This window comes from Octopus bimaculoides, chromosome 18, assembly GCF_046866305.1.
Source record: "Octopus bimaculoides isolate indiv1 chromosome 18, ASM4686630v1, whole genome shotgun sequence".
NCBI classification, from domain to species: Eukaryota; Metazoa; Mollusca; class Cephalopoda; order Octopoda; family Octopodidae; genus Octopus; species Octopus bimaculoides.
Genome location: NC_142945.1, coordinates 46,394,091 through 46,400,557, shown reverse-complemented (window position 1 = coordinate 46,400,557; position 6,467 = coordinate 46,394,091).

The following is a 6,467-nucleotide window of genomic DNA, read 5'->3' as shown; positions in this document are numbered from 1 at the left end:
GCGCAAAGATGGTTGAAATTCCGTTAAGCATTTTACCCGGCGTGATAACGATTCTTTCCTACTCTAGGCTCAAAGCCCGAAATTTGAGGGGAGGGGGACAGTCGATTAGTTCAACCCCAGTACGCAACTGGTACTTAATTTATCGGCCCCGAAAGGAATGAAAGGCAAAGTCGACCCCGGCGGCATTTGAACTCAGAGCGCAAAGATGGTTGAAATTCCGTTAAGCATTTTACCCGGCGTGATAACGATTCTTTCCTACTCTAGGCACAAAGCCCGAAATTTGAGGGGAGGGGGACAGTCGATTAGTTCAACCACAGTACGCAACTGGTACTTAATTTATCGGCCCCGAAAGGAATGAAGGGCAGAGTCAACCCTGGCGGCATTTGAACTCAGAGCGCAAAGATAATTGAAGTTCTTATTTCTTTATTGCCCACAAGGGGCTAAACATAGAGGGGACAAACAAGGACAGACAAAGGGATTAAGTCAATTACATCGACCCCAGTGCGTAACTGGTATTTGATTTATCGACCCCCGAAAGGATGAAAGGCAAAGTCGACCTCGGCGAAATTTGAACTCAGAACGTAACGGCAGACGAAATACTGCTAAGCATTTCGCTCGGCGTGCTAACGTTTCTGCCAGCTCGTTGCCTTAATAAATAACAACAACAACTGCAACATCAAGAAAAACACGAAGAGCAACAACAATAACATCAACAACAACCACAAAAAAAAAACCCAGCAGCAACAACAACACCGCCATCAATACTTTGAAATTCTTAGAATCTGAAAAAACTTGGTAGAATTAAATTTCGCCGAACGAGGCATCTTTAATCCCGGATTCATCATTTTCCTCTTTACGAACAGGAATCAATTAGAAGAATTTTTTTTTTCGTTTATTTCACTAATCCACATATATCTCTGCGAGGATTCAAGCTCTTACACCCAACCACCCTCACCAACCACTTTCATCAATTACAACAACAGAAGTAGCAACAACAAGAAGAACAACAACAACAACACTATCAAATTATTCAGAAACGTCGCACTGCATGCAGGTTTCAACAATACTACACAATACAATACAATGCCTCCTACGTATCCCCCATCCTAAAACATCGTCGAAATCAGCCAAGCTTCTGACCCCATTCCTAGCTACCCACGCATTCGCAACCACACACACACACACACACACACACACACATACACTCACACACATACACGCACATATACATACACATACACACACTTATACATACACACTCATACACCACATATATATACACACACATACACACACACATAGCAAACACATACATACACATTTACACAAACACACATACATACACACACGCATAAACATACACAAATATATATCCTTGCAATACACACACACATATAAACAGACACACACATCAGTACACATACACACTCATATGCACACGTAGACACACATATACACATACACATTCATTCACATACACATACACACACACAAAGACACACATACACACTCTCATACACGCATATATATCCATACACATACACACACACACACACACACACGCGAACACACACACATAAAACATTAAGCATTTTCTAAACAGACAACACAAAGCGTTGTCTGTTGAAATATGTTGCTGGGATTCCACGCCTGTATAGAAAACAATAACCACGGCATGTCTTAAATCCACGACTTCCTGAATATAGCACCACAGGGATAGCTCCTCGCACCCACCCTTTTAACCTTTTGCTACCCACACTTCCACAAAATATACGTACAATGTTATAACAGATGACGTCACAGACACCTCCTGTTTGTGTACCACCAACACAAGTTCCTAGATATTACATCCATCAACAAAAGGCAACGCGATGGCAGAATCGTTAGAGTACCGGACAAAATGCTTAGCGACATTTCACCCGTCTTTACGTTCTGAGTTCAAATTCCGTCGAAGTCGATTTTGCCAAGAGAAGTATCAGTTGATCACTGGGGTCGATGTATTTGACTTATCCCCTTTAAATTGCAGGCCTTGTGCCAAAAATTTAAAACCGATATTACATTCATCGACAAAGCTGGCGGAATATAGTTAGTGCACCGGTCAAAATACTTAGCGGCATTTCGTCCGTCTTTACGTTCTGAGTTCAAATTCCGTCGAAGTCGATTTTGCCAAGAGAAGTATCAGTTGATCACTGGGGTCGATGTATTTGACTTATCCCCTCTAAATTGCAGGCCTTGTGCCAAAAATTTAAAACCGATATTACATTCATCGACAAAGCTGGCGGAATATAGTTAGTGCACCGGTCAAAATACTTAGCGGCATTTCGTCCGTCTTTACGTTCTGAGTTCAAATTCCGTCGAGGTCGATTTTGCCAAGAGAAGTATCAGTTGATCACTGGGGTCGATGTATTTGACTTATCCCCTCTAAATTGCAGGCCTTGTGCCAAAAATTTAAAACCGATATTACATTCATCGACAAAGCTGGCGGAATATAGTTAGTGCACCGGTCAAAATACTTAGCGGCATTTCGTCCGTCTTTACGTTCTGAGTTCAAATTCCGTCGAGGTCGACTTTACCTTTCATCCTTTCGGGGTCGATAAAATAAGTACCAGTGGAGCACAGGGATCGGTGTAATCGATTAGGGCCCCGCCTCTGGAGTTTTACTGGCGTTGTGCATAAAGTAAAAAGGATTACATCCATCGACAAGAATCTTCTGTTTTTAAACAGGCTAAATGTTTGCCTACAAGAGTCCTCTATAATCATCTTTAGACCAAAGAATGATTATCAGCGTATTTATTCGATTTGTTAGAGGCAGCAGCCAAATCTACCTCAATATATATTTTATTGTTTAAAAAACAAAACAGAATGGTACATTAGATAATGTATTCTTAGGTATACTGTTGTTGTTGGCACTCCGTCGCTTAAGACGTCGAGGGTTCCAGTTGATCCGATCAACGGAACAGCCTGCTCGTGAGATTAACGTACAAGTGGTTGAGCACTCCACAGACACGTGTACCCATAACGTAGTTCTCGGGGATATTCAGCATGACACAGTGTGACAAGGCTGACCCTTTGAAATACAGGCACAACAGAAACAAGAGTGAGAGAAAGTTGTGGTGAAAGAGTACAGCAGGGTTCGCCACCATCCCCTGCCGGAGCGTCGTGGAGCTTTAGGTGTTTTCGCTCAATAAACACTCACAACGCCCGGTCTGGGAATCGAAACCGCGATCCTATGACCGCGAGTCCGCTGCCCTAACCACTGGGCCATTGCGCCTCCACGTTAGGTATACTATGTCTGAAGACAGGACTACGGTCTGACCTAGGGCTATATAAACAATAAGAGCAACAAAAATTTAAACCATCAGTCGCTTGCTTTCATCTTCTTATCACCATGATGGCGTCAACAAGAAAAGAAAAACGCACAACAGCAACACAAACGAAATGTAAAAAAGGGGAGATAAGAAGTGACGTTAATACTGTTTACCATGTCGGTGGTGGTGGTGTTGTTGGTGGCGGTGGTGGTGTTGCTAATTGTTGCATTCCAGACAAACATTCCAGCCCAATACCTCCTGCCCCATCCCCAACCCTACATACCTCCTATTCGAACCCCAAACCGCCCACTTCACAACAGTCAACATTTCCTTATCTCAAAACACTTTGGATATGTTTTTTTCTAAAATGTTTGTCAGTTTATGGTTCACATATTGGTGTGGTGTGGTGTTTTCTAGCTGTGATGGTGGTGTGGGCGGGAAAGGTGGGGGTGTTGATTATCCTCCTCATGATCATGATCATGATGATTATCATCATCATCATCATTGGCTTCATCATGATCATGATCACCATCAGACAAAATGCTTAACAGCATTTCAGGCTCTGTGCCTATAGTGGAGGGAATTATTATTATTATTATTATTATTATTATTATTATTATTATTATTATTATTATTGAGTGAGAGAGCAGCGCATGCCATCAAAGTGACACTGGGGTACAAATATACGAAGCCCAGTATCCCCATCATGAATACCCATTTGATAAGGGTACACCAGGAACATGCATCACAATCATATGTGCGGGACATGGTGATCTTATATCAAGATAAACAGCGCATGACCTTGCATGTAGGCCCAGTTAGAATTTTCTTCAGGTCGAGTAGACAATCGCGCTCAAAAGGTCCCTGAATAAGAGTTGTTTAAGGATGATGAACGAAACACCAATGTTTCCAGAGATGAATTGTCCAAACCCCAAAGAATTCCTCTCAATACATGGCTACGACGCTCTCCTACTACTTCTGCCCGTGATCAGAGATGCACATATCGTCAGCCACTAAGGGATATGCCCAAGTGGTTAAGGTCAAACAACTGACAAGCAAATCTGTGGTATTGAGCAGAATATTTGCTGTAGCCCATCTTTTTATACGAAGACAAAACAATATACATGATAACACTTCCAGTCAGTTAAGATCAGAAGCCATGAGAGTCAGTGTCTGGTACTGCATATCATCATTATCAAGGCGGCCAGCTGGCTGAATCGTTGGCACGCCCGACAAAATGCTCAGCGGAATTTCGTCTGTCTTTACGTTCTGAGTCCAAATTCTGCCGCGGCCGACTTTGCCTTTCACCCTTTCGGGGTCGATAAATTAAGTACCAGTGAAACACTGGAGTCGATGTAATCGACTAGTCCCCTCCCCTCCCCCCAAATTTCAAGGCCTTGTGCCTTCAGTAGAAAGGATAATTATTATTATTGCTAAGGCGGTGTGCTGGCAGAATTGTTAGCAAATACATACACAAATACACACATACACATATACATACATGGACACACAAACATACATAGGTATACATATAGATACATACATGCACATATATACGTACATGCATATGTGTGTGTGTATGTATATATATATATATATATATATATATATATATATATATATATATATATATATATATATATGCATACATACATACTTATGCATACATACATATATATATATGCATACATACATACATATATATATGCATACATACATACATATATATGTGCATACATACATGCAAACACATACATATGAATGTATACCTAAGTATGTATACGTGTCTGTGCGTGTTTATGTATGTATGAGCGCTTAGATATGTGTGTATGTATTTATATATCATATAACGTTTATATATGTATAGCTATAAATATGTGTGTACAAAATCGTGCATACATTCGTATATATGCGTGCGTGCGTGCGTGCGTGTGTGTGTATGTGTGTGTGTGTGTGTGTGTGTGTGTATGTGTGTGTGTGTGTGAGTTTGCATACGTACTTACAAATATACATACATACGAAAAATGCCTTACTCTTATTATTTCCGGTGGAAATGATACGCATAAGATAAGGAAATTGTCTAACAACAGCCATTTAACACGGTTTACACATATTACTTCCGGTTCCAACCGAAATCATAACGAAAATAGATTTTGCCATTCGTATATATATATATATGGTAGAATAAGAATTAGAATGTCCTTGGTACAATATTATATATTTGAAAATATGAATAGAAATGGCATTTTATAATTAGATGTTTATAAGTTATTCGGTGTTTAACTTATAAACATCTAATTATTAAAGCGACAAAATGCATAAATTCATACATACAAATATATATATATATATATAGATAGATATAGATATGCAGGGCAGGGAATCATCAATTAGTAATAAAATTAATAATTCTGCCGGGTAGCTCAGTATGAAAAAAACCTTCTTCGGTAAATAATTTATAATTATAAATATATAGGGATTGACAGTAACCTGCTTCTCCAACATACTGAGAATTCAGAAATAGCAGTCAAGGAACTACTGATTTCAAAACTACAAATTATTACTCATAATTTGTAGTTTTGAAATCAGTAGTTCCTTGACTGCTATTTCTGAATTCTCAGTATGTTGGAGAAGCAGGTTACTGTCAATCCCTATATATTTATAATTATAAATTATATAGATAGATAGATAGATAGATAGATAGATAGATAGATAGATAGATATGTATATTCTTTTATTCTTCAACTGGTTTCAGTCATTTGACTGCAGCCATGCTGGAGCAGCACCTTAAAGGCACGAGAAAGAAGCCTGGTGAAATAAATTCGTCTCACGAGCCAACAAAACTTTAAGTTGGTTTGAGCCGAACCAGTTTGTTATTAAATTGTACATGCACGCACGCACACACAAACACACACGCACACACACGAATATATACAACGGGTTTGTTTCAGTTTCCGTCTACCAAATCCTCTCACAAGGCTTTGGTCGGCCCGAGGCTATAGTACAAGTCACTTGCCCAAGGTGCCATGCAGTGGGACTGAACCTTGAGCCATGTGGTTGGAAAGCAAGCGTCTCACCACATAGCCACGCCTGCGCCTACGTTTGTATATATATATATATATATATATATATATATATATATATATATATATATATATA